Below are 16,262 nucleotides of genomic sequence, written 5' to 3'. Positions count from 1 at the left end.
CTCATACGCATAGCAAAGCCAGGATTCAAACAAGGGGGTTGGACCCAAGACCACAATCTCAGCCTGTGCGTGTTGCTGTGGGGGCACAGTGCAGGGGACTTGGATTGCCTACAGAAACTCTTTGCCTAGAGTCCACTTGGAGTGAGCCTTACAAGAATGAGGAAGGGTTCTCTGAGCCATGAGGAGGGGAAGAACTTTCCAGGCAGTAGGAACAGCATGTGCAAAAGTACAGAGATGTGAACGGTGGGGTAAGTGTAGGGAATGAACCATCATGTTCTAGGGCTGGAGCATAGGGGTCTCAGGGCAGCAGATGGCATTTGAAAGGTAGGGAGAGGCTTGCCTAAGTGGGAGGGCTTTATCCTGGAGTCAGAGATTAGAGGGGTGGGATAGGGTGAGGGTGCTTCAAGGAGAGCAGCCCAAGAGGTGAGGGGTTTCCCCTGGGACTCCATGGCCAGGTATGAGACTTTTGCCCAAGAATCCCAAGGGGGAAAGGCTGCCAGTAGAAGCAGAGCAGAGGGCAGTGGTGGGAGGGAGCTAATGCATTTCCAGGAAAGCAGGCCTCAGCAGGTGTGTGCTGCTCCAGGCCAGAACTATGCCACCAGAGAAGGTCTCCTGCAGGGGCAAGGAAGCCTCAGCATAGAGACCGAACGTGTCCTGGGGTGTCCTGGGACCAGGGGAGCCGTTGTAAACAGCTGGCCCTCCTCAAGGGATCCCCAGATGAGGCCCCACAGTGACTGTCCCCAGCAAGGCAAACACAAGAGTAGCTCGTCAGATTTCAGCTTCAGCAGGGGTGGACGGTTCCATGCATGGTGACTTGAGCCTGTTTGTTTTAATGTCACCTTATCTGGTGGGGTGCCTCGATTGCTTAGTCAGTAAAGCATGTGACTCTTGATCTCGGGGTTGTAAGTCTGAGCCCCACTTTGAGTGTAGCGATTACTTAAAAAATAAAAACTTAAAACAAAATAAGTAAATGTCACTTTATCTGAGAAGCTTTCCCTGACCATCTCCATAAATTGGCACCCAACCCTACCTCCAACCCATCCTCCTAGACTTTAGGAACCCTTCTCAGCCATATTTTCCTTCAGAGCATTCAGCACCCCAGGACATACATTCAGAGCATTCAGCACCCCATGACATATATTCAGAGCATTCAGCACCCCATGACATATGATCTGAAATAGGATGAGAACAGTTCCTTACACACAGCAGGTTCTCAACAGAGAATAATGCAAGAGGGGGAAAGAAAGAGGGAGGGAAAGAAAGAGGGAAGAAGTTGTCTTCCCCCCTGGGACAGGCCTAGGCTAGGGGGAGAGGAAATCTGGAGTCTGAAGTTGTGATTCTTACTCTTTCATGACTTACAGAGATTGGAAACTTTTCTTTTATCTGAGTGTCCAGTGACATCATGAGATATGCTCTTGGATTCACCAAGGGCAAGACAAGAAGACCCAGCCTGCAGACATGTTTAAATGGATGATGGGAGCTGTTTTCTTTGATCCAATAAAGTCACAAGTCCTCCCTGGGGGACTCTCATGTGCTGACTCCACACACATCCACAAATCCCCTCTCTTGTACACAAATGCAGTGTACCATTCAGCGTTTGCTGCCTTCCTTTCCTCCTTAATCGTCCGGGAGACCATTGCTTGTTTGTCCATGAACATCTTCCTCCTTCTTACTTACGGCTGAACATTCCTGTACATACACTGTACATACACTGTACATACAGTGGGAGTAAGAAAGGGCTCTTATTCAGGATTTTTTTTTAAGATTTTATTTATTCATGACAGACATAGAGAGAGAAAGGCAGAGACACTGGCAGAGGGAAAAGCAGGCTCCATGCAGGGAGCCTGACGTGGGACTCGATCCCAAGTCTCCAGGATCCGGCCCTGGGCCGAAGGCGGCACCAAACCTCTGAGCCACCGGGGCTGCCCTATTCAGGATGTTTTAACGGCTTTGTCCTTTCTGAGAGTACTCCTTTGGCCTTTGGTCGGACTTCTTTTCTGGCCAACAGGAAAACACTATTCCTGTTGGAACAATTTCTACTGGAACTGTGCTGGCCTTTGGTGTGATTCCACCAGGAATCAGGAACAGGCTGTTTCTGTTGAGACGGTGTTGTTTGGAAATTTTTCCTTTTCTTTTCTTTCCTTTTCTTCCCCCCACCCCCGCCCTTTTTTTTCTCTCTAGAATATTAAAAAAAAACAAACAAACCAAAAAATACCCTGCAAGAAATGAGATCCCAGTTATCAAAATGCTTTGAGGGCAACCCCCTCTGGGACCCGTGTGTAGAGGCCACTTTTAGGCAACGGCCTTGAGCAATGGAAACCTGAGCAAGGCAGAAGGAAGCACAGCAACCACCAAGCTGATGCAAACAAGTTCATTAAGCCACAAGGCCCTAACTGACCCATGAGCTACTTACTTACTTTTGGCACAGGTACCAGAGAAGGACAATTCCCAAGCATCCCCATACTCTCTCATTCTGCCCTGTAGCTATAGCCCCTCGCCACCACCACTGCCTCCTGGCAGACAGTCTCTCCTTTGCTGTCATGTCCACCACTCCCTTGCGGTGTACGCAAGGAACTTATATCTCTTTTGTTCTGCCTTGAGTAAATTCTTTCACCGCCCATGCTGCCAGCCCCCATCCAACCTGGATGCCTAACACTTTGGTTTTGTGTTTAAAACCTGCAGGCCTTGGGGCAGCCTAGGTGGCTCAGCGGTTCAGCACTGCCTTCAACCCAGGGCCTGATCCTGGAGACCCGGGATAAAGTCCCATGTTGGGCTCCCTGCATGGAGCCTGCTTCTCCCTCTGCCTGTGTCTCTGCCTCTCTCTCTCTCTCTCTCTCTCTCTCTCTGTCTATCATGAATAAATAAATAAAATCTTTAAAAATATATATTAAAAAAATAAATAAGTAAAAAGACCCAGATGAAGTGAGAAACTATGTCCACTCCAGATTTAGTTAATTTAGTAAACTAGCTCACTTGCACTCTAGATGAGTCACTTAAAAGAAAATGGCTAGGCCGCGGCCAGTATCATGGCCACCCGGAACCCCCCTTCCCCAAGAGTATGAAAGCGATGACGAGTCTTATGAAGTGTTGGATTTAACTGAGTATGCAAGAAGACACCATTGGTGGAATTGAGTGTTTGGCCACAGTTCCGGACCTATGGTTGAAAAATACTCGGTAGCCACCCAGATTGTAATGGGTGGAGTGACTGACTGGTGTGCAGGATTTTTGTTCCTGAAAGTTGGAAAGCTTGCAGCGACTGCAGTAGGTGGTGGTTTTCTTCTTCTTCAGATTGCCAGTCACACTGACTATGTGCAGATTGACTGGAAGAGAGTTGAAAAAGATGTAAACAAAGCGAAAAGACAGATTAAGGAGGCTTTTTGCTAGGCCTTGCATCTTAAGAAGATGAATGCCTATCACAGTGGAGTCACCTATAAGAAGAGAAATGGTGGCAACAAGGTGGTTTCTCAATATTACTCACCGCCAGATTATCTAGGGCAGCAAGAAACAACTAGGTGGATAATACCACCTAGCATAGTGTTTGGCCATTGAAGTTTGACAAACTAGTATCTGCTGTAAAAACAACCCATATGGTATGTGTACAAATAGTATTCCTGAGCAAAACATGCCTTTCATTTATTTTTTTAAAAAATGCATTTGTTTTGAAATTAGCCTATAAAATACCACCGTTGGGTGTAGATCTATAGAGAAAGAAAATGTGTTGGATATATTCCCCAGTGAAATATTATCCTTGTTTTACTTAAATAAAATGTTCATTTTGCTTTATAGTATAGTGCCAGTAATTAAAAATTTGTATTATAGCTTCAATATTACGGTTGGCTTTTTTTTTTTTTTTTTAAAGATATGTTTGCAATAAACTGAAGAACTGCAATGCCCTTTTGTGGAAGAATTTAGAAGTAATAGAATGATTAAAAATATTAAACAGATTTTTTAAAAAAGATGGCTAAAGTTAACTTTCACTCTGGTAAATCAAGGCCCCTAAACAAAATAACCTCCCCCCTCCCCCCGCTCCATTTCTGCTATTATTGCAAAGGGCCAGGACAATGGAGAAAAGATTGTTACACACTCTGGTGCTCTGGGCACCTTCAGCCCCCCAGCCAGTCTTTCCAACGTCCTCCCAATTCCTAGTGTGGGGGTTCTAAGGCCCTGCCCAGCCCTTCCTCTTTCTCAGCCCAGAGAAACCACTCTCCAGATTGGGAGTGAATCTCTCTGTCCTTATAGACACCAGAGCTACAGTCTCAGGGCTCAACCCCCCCTGCTAGAAGGCAGCACTAAAACAGCTCAGATGGAGGGGTCTCTGAGAAGCCTCAACAAGTTCCTGTCTCTGGACCTTTTGTTTAGGCTCTTTGAGAGTTATGCACCCTTTTCTCCTTAGTTTCTCCACCCCTATTCATTTACTGGGCTAAGAAAAATAGAAGAGGAAGCCCTTAGACAAAGACCTTAACACAGCTTGCAACTGGGGGAGTTTGTCTATTGGAAAAGACACCTCCAGAAAGACTCTTCAACCTTGGGGGGCCTGGGTGGCTCAGTCAAGTGTCTGCCTTCGGCTCAGGACATAATCTCAGGGTCCTGGGATCAATCAAGTCCAGCACTGGACTGCTTATTCAGTGGGGGAGTCTCCTTCTCTCCTCTCCCCTGTTCATTCTCTATTTCTTTCTCTCTCTCTCTTTCTCTCCAATAAACAAATCTTAAAAAAAAAAAAAAAAAAAAAAAAAGAGGAAACTTCACTAAATGGAGTAAGGAAAATAGAAGGAGAAGCCCCACCACTCAGGCCAATTACACATCCCTAGAAGAATCACGGAGGGGAAAGAATCATCATTAACAGGCCCCAAGGGGAAAGATGAAGATCGCATCTCCGGGAGAAACCACCCCAGCAACTCAGCCAATAAGAAATGGTCATCTCCCTACCCTTGTGCTTTTCTCCAATGGACTTTTGTTCAAAACAGCCCCTCTCAACTTCCTCTTTCTTCTCAAAATAACATTCCTCTCTTTGTTTGTTGAACTTGCCTATGGTTTTGCCATAGCTTGCATGTCCCAAATTGAAATTCTCTGTTATTTCTGAATAAACCTATTTTGCTGGTCTATGTCTCTGCCTCTCTCTCTGTCTCTCATGAATAAATAAATAAAATCTTAAAAAAAAAAAAAAAGCATAGGTGATGACCCGGGTTTGTGACCGGCATCTGAAGTGGGGGAGGGGTGCAGTCTTGTGGGACTGAGCCCTTAACGGTGGGGTCTGATACACTCTCTGGGTAGATAGTGGGCTGAATTCTCAACACCCTGCTGGTGTCTGAGAATTGCTTGGTGTGTGTGGAAAATCCCTCCCACCTCCAGACATTGGAATTGAATTGGGTCCAAGAGCCCAAGAGAGCTGGTGGTGGTGAAGTGGGATTTGCTAGAACATCCCTGGCTCTTTGAAAGATGTGGTTTGCAAAGAGAAAGATGAAAGGCTGGGGGTGAAAAACCTTTGATTCCTGGGTGGCCACGTGGTCACCCATGGGCTGGAGCTGCAGCTGTGCCCTGCTCCATTACTAAAAGTAAAAGTCACCAACGGAATTTGGAGATGGATCCAGCTCCTTAGGGGTTGGCTCACTTGATGCCTAAAGAAATGCAAACTAATAGGAAAAAGGGCAAAATATTCTTTGGTTATTGTTGTTTGAGCTTTGGCCACAAGCCTCAACCCCCGACCCCCCACCCTTCTCCACTCCCACAAAGGACAACAGAAAGTACCTCCCAGACCTCGGGTCACCAAAAAGGTAACAAATGTGGGGGAAGGACAAAACCAAGAAACCACTGAAAACAGAGGGTGCGGTACAAAAGAGAGCTTTGTTTTGTGGATCTGTACTGTTGGGTCCCTGTGGAAGCTTTAGCAAAATGGATTATGAGTGTAGCTTATTTCAGGGCAGTATCTCTGGTTTGGATGCCGAAGAGTGGGAGAGCACGTTGCGTTTATGCAACGCCTTGGCTCAGTATGGAACATGACAGACAGCTGTACATGGGGGGCTATTCCTGAGGGAACAGCCAACCTGGTGGACTGGATACAAGCCGCTGTAAGGTCTGTTTACCCTGAGAAGGGAGACTGTCATCTTGCCCAATAAATGCCAGTGGAATACCCCAGATGAAGCAGCTGACATGCTTCACATGATCATTTGGGAACAACTTAGGACCACCTGGATATTTACCTACCCAACATGCTCATTACCCAAGTCATGGTGAATTCTGTAGCTATGGGGGCCCCTTTCACATGGGCACTTCAGATAATCTTAACTGCTGCAAAACCGACAAACACTTCATGAAGCCTTATCGAATGTTCTGTCTCAACTTCCCCTTACGGGTCTTCTAGATGCTAATCAAAACAGTAGGTTAATTAGAGGATGAGAAGGGAAAGTCCAGGACTCTTCTCAACAAAATGGAAATTTTTAGATTTTCATTAAGAAATTGGACAGCCTGGGGGGCTTAGTGGTTTGGTGCTGCCTTCGGCCCAGCACATGGTCCTGGAGACCCGGGATTGAGTCCCACGTCGGCTCCCTGCATGGAGCCTCCTTCTCGCTCTGCCTCTCTCTGTGTCTCTCTCAGTGTCTTTCATGAATAAATGAATAAAATCTTAAAAAAAAAAAAAAAAAAAGAAAGGAAAAGAAAAAGAAATAAGGTGATTAGGGACACCTGGGTGGTTCAGAGGTTCAGAGGTTGAGGAGACTCTGCCTTTGGCTCAGGTCGTGATCCTGGGGTCCTGGAATCGAGGCCTACATTGGGCTCCTCACAGGGAGCCTGCTTCTCTCTCTGCCTACGTCTCTGCCTCTCTGTCTCATGAATAAATAAATAAAATATTTTTAAAAGAAAGAGAAAGAAGAAAGAAAAGAAAAAGGAGAAGGAGAACGAAAAGAAAGAAAGAAAAAGAAGAAGAAAGAAAGAAAGAAAGAAAGAAAAAAGAAAGAAAGAAAGAAAGAAAGAAAGAAAGAAAGAAAGAAAGAAAGAAAAAGAAAGAAAGAAAGAAAGAACAAGAAAAGAATAAGAAAGCCTAGGTGGCTCAGTCTATTAAGGTCTGACTCTTGGCTTCTGCTCAGGTCTTGATCTCAGGGTCCCTGCATGGAGTCGCATGTCAGGCTCCACACTCCACAGGGAGTCTGCTTGAGATTCTCTCTCTCTGCCCTTCCCCCCACTCACACCCTCTCAATAAATAAATCTTTTAAAAAAAAAGGTGAATAAAGTGAATCTTGGTAGAGAAGCAAAATGAAGAGGAAACAGAGAGGGAAGAGTTGCAGGACTCATCCATAGGGTGGAAATGTTTGGATGGTTATTAACAAATGGCATGAACAAACTGGACATTGATGGGGTTGAAACAAAGCTTTTAGCTTGGGTGGGCAAAAAGACCCCCCTTGGTCCCTCAATATTAAGGTACTTCAAACAAGTCCAGTCTATCCCAGTCTGGAAAAACATTAAAAGCCTCAAGGCAGGGCAGCCTGGGTGGCTCAGTGGTTTAGTGCTGCCTTCAGCCCAGGATGTGGTCTTGGGGACCTGGGATCGAGTCCCACATCGAGCTCCCCACGTAGAGGCTGGTTCTCCGTCTGCCTGTGTCTCTGCCTTCCTCTCTCTCTCTCTGTGTCTCTCATGAATAAATAAATAATAAAAAATAAAATCTTAAAAAAAAATAAAAGCCTCAAGGCAGAGATTACAATGAGAAACCAATGAGCAGCAATCGCATTTGCTTATGGCTGTGGGCAAGCAGATTAATCAAGTTAAAGGTTAAAAAAAAAAGTTAAAGATTGGCCAAAGGGCCAAGGTCCCTTGGCTCAACCCCTCAATGGAGACCCAAAGCCTTTTGCACAAAAAGTAGGCAAAATGGTCAGGGCGTGTTGGAGAAAACTTTTCAGGACTCCTTGACACGGGAGCTCCACATGTTGTGGTCCAGAAGCCCTGGTGTGAGCCACATTTAAATTGAGAGACAGAAAAATGTGATAGCCAATAAAACTACAAAAATGGGAATGTTTAAAAAGGGTTTAGGTGAAATGTCTTTCTCACCTGATTATATTCTGGGAATGGACATTGCATCTGGCTGGGGAACATTTCCCTTATCTAGATTGTAAAACAGAAAGGCATGTAAATCTGCCCTTCAAGCAATATTAAGCAGTCACATTAAATGAGGATTAGTAGGATTGCCCGAGCCCACATGGTGTGGGATGCTCTGGAATGCTCATAAGGACAAATTCTCTGTATGATAACCCTTGTGGAGCCCGGCCTTAGGCCTTCTGTCCAAAGCTTGTGGACGCCTCCCAGCAATGACTACTGGGACTTTGGATTAGAGAATTTTCCTTTCAGGGATATTTACAACCTTGCTATCAATCATCAATTCAAGCTACCCCAATGACTGCAGGACATTGATAAGATAATAGATAATCATGAAGCCTGAGATACTCATAATGTCTGGGTGATATCAGGTCAGACAAACACTAATAAAGAAGGCAGAGCCCAGAAGAGTCCCAAAATAAAATGCAAATGGTTTCTACAGGAGCACGCCAATGGGAGAATGCAAGTAAGCACCATCTACACCAGGGTAGCCTCTTTTCCCCTAGGACCAACTTTGGAACCACCTGCCAGGATCTATTGCCATGTGGACAGTGCCCTACAAATAGCTCTTGATTAAACAAAATGCTGCTTGGTTTATGGATGGCAGCTCCCAGGTGAATATATAGCATCCTGTTTGGAAAGCTGCCTCATTAGGCCAGCAGATAGACTCTGATGGAAGAAGGGAAGAATGAATCAGCTCAATAGACTGAACTACACGCTGTGGTCCTGGCAGTGATGGAAGAATTGGGGAGATGTGCAATGGAAAACTGGACCGTTAAGGGGGTGCCCCCGGGGGCTCAGGCCTATGAAAATCACTCTGAGAATTTAAGAGGCCCACTGAAGTAAAACATGTCAATGCCCATCAGAAAAGCCACCTTCCCAGGTTCAAAAGGTGATTAGAAAAACCAAGTGGCAAAAAAGAAAAGAAGAAAAGAAAAACCAAGTGGCTCTTTTGGTGCACTCCCCTAGGGTGACCATCTGGATCCATGGCTCGAGTGGACCTGAGGAAGCTGCAGACATGGGCTGAATCTCACATACTCCCTTTGCATCCTCTGAGGCACAGGGGTCCTGTCCACCAACCAAAGAGGCAGAGATTGCAGGTGGCCGTGTGGGCGATTCCCTGGTGGGAAGACCCTGATCAGATCTGCCAGGGGAGGTGATGCTGGCAGCCTGGCTTGGTGGGGCAGGGAGGGGCTACAGACGGGTCCTGACAGGAATAGATGCTGCTATGAAGGAGGCTTGGCTTACTCGGTGGTAGATGCAAATGCTCAGAATACGGTAAAAGAATCGAAACAGAAGGCAGTGCACCCATTTGGACGCTGATCACCATTTCTTCGGACCAAGGAACACACTTTACAGCCGATAATGTCCAATAACAGGCAGAGAGATATTCTGGTCAGAGTACTAGTTTGATAGAGAATTGGAATATGGGCCGTTGCAAGATAGGTTATAAAAAATGAGGGTGGCTTCCATGAAGGGCTGGCTCACAGTATGAGAGGGACCCAAGGAGTGTCCCCACTGGATGGATTTCTCTGTTTTTCTCCTAGATCTGGGCAAGAAGGGGTTTAAAGGGTGCTGGTACTCTCTTTCCACATCATCTCAGCTGTTTCTTCCCTCTCTTTGATACAGTGGGCATAGGGCCAGGGCTTGACTACCAGAGCTGGAAGCAGGGATGATTCCTTTTTTTTTTTTAGGATTATATCTGTTTATCTATCTATCTATCATCTATCTACTTGACACACAGAGAGAGTATAAGCAGCAGGAGCAACAGAGGGAGAAGGGAGCCCTATGCGGGGCTTGATCCCAGGACCCCAGAATCATGACCTGAGCTGAAGATAGCCACTTAACCGACTGAGCCACCCAAGTACCCCTGATTCCTAAGCAAGAAAGTAACTGTGCTTTTAATCTTATGTCAAAATTCCTAAGGGCCTGAATGGACAGATGTGCCTTCACCCCATCTGTCAAATTGGGGCTCACAGTGAATGCAGCTGTGTTGCCTGGTGGTGAAGCGGCCATGTAGTTCTGGGTCTGTGTAACCTGACCCTATATGAACAGGAAGCGACTGAGGTGAGGCACCTGCTAGACTAGTATTGCTGTCCTGCTTTTGGAACCTGACAAGATGGAATTGAAAGCCTGCAAACCTGAGTGGCCTCACCCTGGGACACATTGTCATATGATATGATAATGGACTGGATAAGTGTTAATGATTGAGATTCTAGTAATGTCCCAGTATGTCTATGGCCATACCATCCTGAATGTACCCAATCTTGTCTTTTGACATTTATGATTGTTTTGTTATAAGGAATCTGTGTTTGAAGACCAGGAGGTACACTGCAAAATTGTGATTTATTATAAGATATATATATATTTGGTCTTCAGCTCCATTTCTGGCACAGAGCTCCTGAAACCCTTGTAAATCCAAAGCAGTAAGAACACTGAGAGCATCTTTATTCTGATACTTATCTTTGACCTCATCTCTGAAAGGTGGCTTCTAAACCCTTGTAAATTCCTAAGTGATAAAAGCATTGGGAGCATCTTTTGTTCTATTGAGGGGACTCCAGGTGGGCTCCTGGATGGCTCTTGGATGGAACTGGTCACCAGAAAACCAAATCATTTTAAGAAGCTTGGAATTTCCAGCCCCACCCTCCATTCCCCAGAGAGGGGAGAAGGGCTAGAAATGGAATAATTGATCAGGCCCACAGGAAGCCTCCATAAAATCTTGAAAGTACAGGACAGACATACTTCTACCTCCACAGAACAGAAGCTCCTGTACCTAGGACCTACCCAGACCTTGCCCTGTTTATCTCTTAATTTGAGTGTTCATCTATATACTTTGATAAACTGGTAAACGGAGTTCTGTGAGCTGCTGGCAAATTAATTGAACCCAAAGAGGGGGTCATTGGAACCTCTGATCTATAGCTGGTTGGTCAGAAGTTCAGGTGGCAACCTGAGCTTGCAACTGGCATCTGACGTAGGAAAGGGAGCAGTCCGTGGGACTGAGCCCTAAAGCTGTGGGATCTGACGCTCTCTCTGGTTAGATAGTGTCAGAATTGGGTTGAATTTTCACTACCCTACTGGTTCCTGGGAATTGCTCGTTGTTGTGTAAGAAGTCACCACACACACACACACACACACACACACACACACAAAGAGAGAAAGACATTGGAATTGGGTCCAGGAACCCAAAAGACACATTCTCTCTCTTTTTTTAAGATTTTATTTATTTATTCATGAAAGACACACACAAAGAGAGAGGCAGAGACACAGGCAGAGGGAGAAGCAGGCTCCATGCAGGGAGCCCAACATGAGACTTGATCCCGGGACTCCAGGATCACGCCCTGGGCTGAAGGCAAGCACTAAACCGCTGAGCCCCCCAGGGATCCTCGACACATTCTCTTAAAAGAGAAACAATTTGGAGGTCCTGGGTAACACAGTCGGTTAAGCTGCCCTTTCCCTTCATTTATGCCAAGGATCCTCTTGGCCAACATCAACTGCAAATATTGAGTGAGTGCCTAGTGATAGTGAGGCAGGTCAGCCCAGGCAATCCAGGTAGAGTAGGGGCCCAGGTCTGGGCAAAGGGCAGGAGCAGGAGGGACATAGGATTGCTCATGGGACCCATGAATCTGGAAAGTAAATTTGGAAAAAAGAAAAGAGTCACTAGGTGATCTGCAGCCTTGGGCTCTGGACAGGAGGTGGAGGTGCCATTAATGAAAGCTGACCCAGTGGTTCCCAAACCCTGCTATGAATGAGAACACCCCAGGATCCTTAAAATATACTGGGGCCTGTACCCCATCCCCAGACATCTTGATCTCATTGGTGTGGGGGCAGCGTGGGCATGGTGAGCTGTAGAGGAGTAGCAGGGCCTGTGGCAGGGACAGGGTGTGCAAGGAGAAGCAGGCAGCTCTGAGGGTCTGCTCAGAGTGGCAATGACCTGGCCCCAGTGGCACTGGAGAAAGGTTAGCTGGAGAACTGTGGGAGGGAAAGGCAGGAGGGCAAGAATGAAAGAGAAGGGAAGCCAAACCCCCAGGGGGTGCAGTGAGTGTGAGTCCAATGTTTGTCATGAACTTCCTCTGTGACCAGGATGAATTGCTTCCCCTCTCTGGCCTCAGTTCCTCCACCTGGAAGAGAAGGGGATTGAACTTCACGTTGACTGATGATTCTTCTGGCTTCAGGGTTGGAGGATGCGCCCCAGCAGCCCTACCTCGTCCCAGCAGGCTGCACCTCCTGGTACACAGTAAACCCAGATGGCCTTCCTGGTTCAGGAGCCCCCTGGCCCCTCCCTGCACTCCCTGGCCACTTTATGACGTAGCCAGAGACAGTTTGTGGAAATTTCCCAATAGCTCCTCTTAGCCCAGCTGGGGAACGTGGCTGTCCCTCAGGCTTCCGGTGGAAATTTCCACTCTCACCCTGACAGCTGGTGGGAGACTGCCTCAGAGCTGGAGACAGACAGATCAGAGTTCGTTGGCAATGGGTGGCAGAGGCGGGCAGGACCTAGTCACAGGCCACCCAGGGTCAACTCCTGCAACAAGGGTTTACAGAACACCTCACCTACTGTGTGCTGGCCCCGTTCCAGGTGTCAGGGACGCAGGACAGGAGAGTCCCAGCCTCCCGAAGCTTGTCTCCTAATGGGGAGAAGATATGTACTTGAATACTGTGAACACAAGGAAGCTGGGTAAGGAAATAGGGAGTAGCGCTGGAGGCAGGGAGTAGCGCTGGAGGCAGGGAGGCAGCTTGTTTAGATGAAGTGATCGGGGAAGCCCTCACGGTCGATGAGGCCACATTGTATGATTTTCACAGGGAGCAACAAGTACAAAGCCGGGCCTCAGCTGGCGTGTTGAGGATGGCACAGGGGAGAGTAGAAGTCCCAAGATCAGAGTTTCCTGTGGTGGCCTTCCCATGGTGAGGACTTTGGATTTTATGCTTAGTGCTATGGGGAGTCTGTGGGGGGTTCCTGAGCATTGGGGTGACAGGATCTGACTTACATTTTATTAGCCTGTTTGTGTGTTTGTTTTATTTACTTACTTTACAACCCGGGGCTGATATATATCTCACAACCAGAGGCATAAATGTGTTATGTTTGGCCAGGGCAAAGTTACACTTGGGAGTGAACTCACGCGTTCAATAGCATCCACTTACATCATCCAGAGGCATTTGCAGAGGTCCGTGGGTGGGCCTGACTCATCCTCCTAGGCCCCCTGACCTGCATCTGCAGGAAGGGGAAAAGAGCAGACTGCAGGGAAGCCATCACCCAGGAGATCTTTCTCACCCTTTTCATCATCTTTTCATCACCCAGCCCTCTTTGTTGGCTATATTTTCTTTTTCTTTCTTTTTTTTTTTTTTAAAGATTTTATTTACTCATGAGAGACAGAGAGAGAGAGAGAGAGGCAGAGACACAGGCAGAGGGAGAAGCAGGCTCCATGCAGGGAGCCCGACGTGGGACTCGATTCCGGAACTCCAGGATCACGCCCTGGGCCGAAGGCAGGCACTAAACCTCTGAGCCACCCAGGGATCCCCCTCTTTTTCTTTTTTTAAGTAGGCTTCACAACCAGTGTGGAGCCAACATGGTGCTCAAACTCACAACTGTGAGATCAAGACCTGAGCCAATATCAAGAGTTGGACACTTAACTGACTGAGCCAACCAGGTGCCCCGGCTTGATTTTGTCCTGCATTCTGTGGGTACCTTGACAATACCTCATAGGCATACAGAACTTTGAGGGTGTCAACATCCTATACTTCAAGACTGTACTAGAAGTGATTTCATAAAATGCCATAGGACTCTATTAGAAAGCAAATCATAGCCCCCAAATGGTGTCACTAATGTTAAGGCCTTATTTTAGCAAACCAAGACTTAATACCTAACGACAGTTTCAATGACTCAGGAATATAGCTTTTAACCAGCCCAACTGGGACTTCCCGGTCAACACCAGGAGGTTACTCCATAATAAACCTTTACTCTTCCCCTTAGGAGGGCAACCTGGCCTAAAACCATGCATTCCTTGCAAATAAATTCTTTTTTTTTTTTTCTTTCTGCCCCTTCTCTGCCTTTAAAAACCTTCCATTCTGCACAGCTCCTTGGAACTCCCCTCTACCTGTTAGATGAGATGTTGCTATACTTGTAAATTGTCTAATAAAGCCAATGAGATCTTCAGATTTACTCCGTTAAATTTTTTTAACAGGTTTGGTGGCAGCAGTGGGATCCAAGGTGAGCTTCTGACAGCATTCAAGGACAATGAGAAACACATGCATGCTTTTGAACCCTTTTGTCTTAGGGATAACAGGACATCTTTACTATGGGCAGTAAAAGCATTTGTTATCCAATTTTTCTAAATTAACTGTTACCACTTATTTCTACATATTCTAAATAGCATTTCCCTCCAAAAAGTAGACTCTCCAGCTCTTGGTACTAACTCTTAAATTCAATAAACCTGAACATATCAATAAGCTCTTCAGTCTTTTATTGCTCTACCACAGAAATAAAGGCACAGAGAAGAACTTGTACCTTCTAAAGAAAAGTATGCAATGCCTTACAGTTTGAAATACTAAGTAATTGATCCTCACAAGCAGAGAGCATCAACTCAAAACAAATTTTACTAGTTTTTTCCTTTTCTTTTACAAGAGACTAATCATTGTATTAATATTAATATTAAAGATTTTAACATCTTTACATAATCTCTATACACAACGCGGGCCTCGAACTTACAACCCTGAGATCCCGAGTCACACACTCACCTGACTGAGCCAGCTAGGCACCCTATTGTATTAATATTATACCACAAAAGTATGTACATTCCCTAATTTAAAAGGTTACATATTAGATATACAAGTAATATCAGTATTTTCTCCAATAATTCACAATTTTTACAATTTCTGCTATTTTGGAACGAACATTAAAATTCCAAAATTTATGTATCATTAAGCATGAATTGAAACATTTAGCATTTCAAAGAATTAAGAATGGCAGAACCTACAATTAACTATAAATTTTAGGGACGCGTGGGTGGCTCAACGGTTAAGCATCTGCCTTTGGCTCAGGATGTGATCCCAGAGTCCCCGGATCGAGTCCGCATCGGGCTCTTTGCGTGGAGCCTGCTTCTCTTCCCTCTTCCTATGTACTCTGCCTCTCTCTCTCTCTCTCTCTCTCTCTGTGTGTGTGTCTGTCATGAATAAATATATAAAATCTTAAAATATATATATAAATTTTACATTGGTGATACAAGTCCCCTTTGTTATTTGATTTCTTTTTTTTTTTTTTTTTAAGATTTTATTTATTTATTTATGAGAGACACAGAGAGAGAGAGAGGCAGAGACACAGGCAGAGGGAGAAGCAGGCTCCATGCAGGGAGCCCGACGTGGGACTGGATTCCGGGACTCCAGGATTATGCCTTGGGCGGAAGGCAGGCGCTAAACCGCTGAGCCACCCAGGGATCCCCCGTTATTTGATTTCTTAGGTAAACATTCTAATAGAGTGTTTTCAAGTGAGTAGTTTTGGTTTGAAAATTTGAGTTTTTATATTAATTGTAAAGAGCCTTGAGGTTGTACATTTTGTTAAATTGTATGATAACCTTGAACTGTAGGGCATGCCTACCTAACTTAGAGTATGTACCTAGCTACTACTGTTAAAAAAGTTTACTTAAGATAAATATTCAGATGAGTGGGGTTTAACCTAATTTTGCAAAGGCCTTTATGAATATCTTAATGTAGCAACCTTGTTTTGAGAACCAGCATTTTATACCGCTGAATGTTACTGCTAAAATTAGTTGGTAAAGAGCTCTATTTAATCAGCTTAAAGAAACTTAGGTGCTTATATAAATTTAGTATTTATAAAAACTCTCAAAAATAAAATAAAAATTTAATCCAAATGAATTTCTAGATTCATGTAATCTGGGAAAATATTCTTCTGTATCAAAATTAGTTTGAAAGTTTTTTTTAATATTTTATTTATTTATTCATGAGACACACAGAGGGAGAGGGGCAGAGACACAGACCAGAGGGAGAAGTAGGCACCACATAGGGAGCCCCATGCAGGACCCAAACCCTGGATCCCAGGACCATGCCCTGGGCCGAAGGCAGAGGCTCGCCAAGCCACCCAGGTGTCCCTCAAAATTAGTTTAAAAGTTGCTGGTTTAGGGACGCCTGGGTGGCTTGGTGGTTGAGCGTCTGCCTTTGGCTCAGGGCATGATCCT

Source organism: Vulpes vulpes, chromosome 2 (genome assembly GCF_048418805.1).
Source record: "Vulpes vulpes isolate BD-2025 chromosome 2, VulVul3, whole genome shotgun sequence".
NCBI lineage: Eukaryota > Metazoa > Chordata > Mammalia > Carnivora > Canidae > Vulpes > Vulpes vulpes.
Note: the sequence above shows the minus strand (reverse complement) of the source record.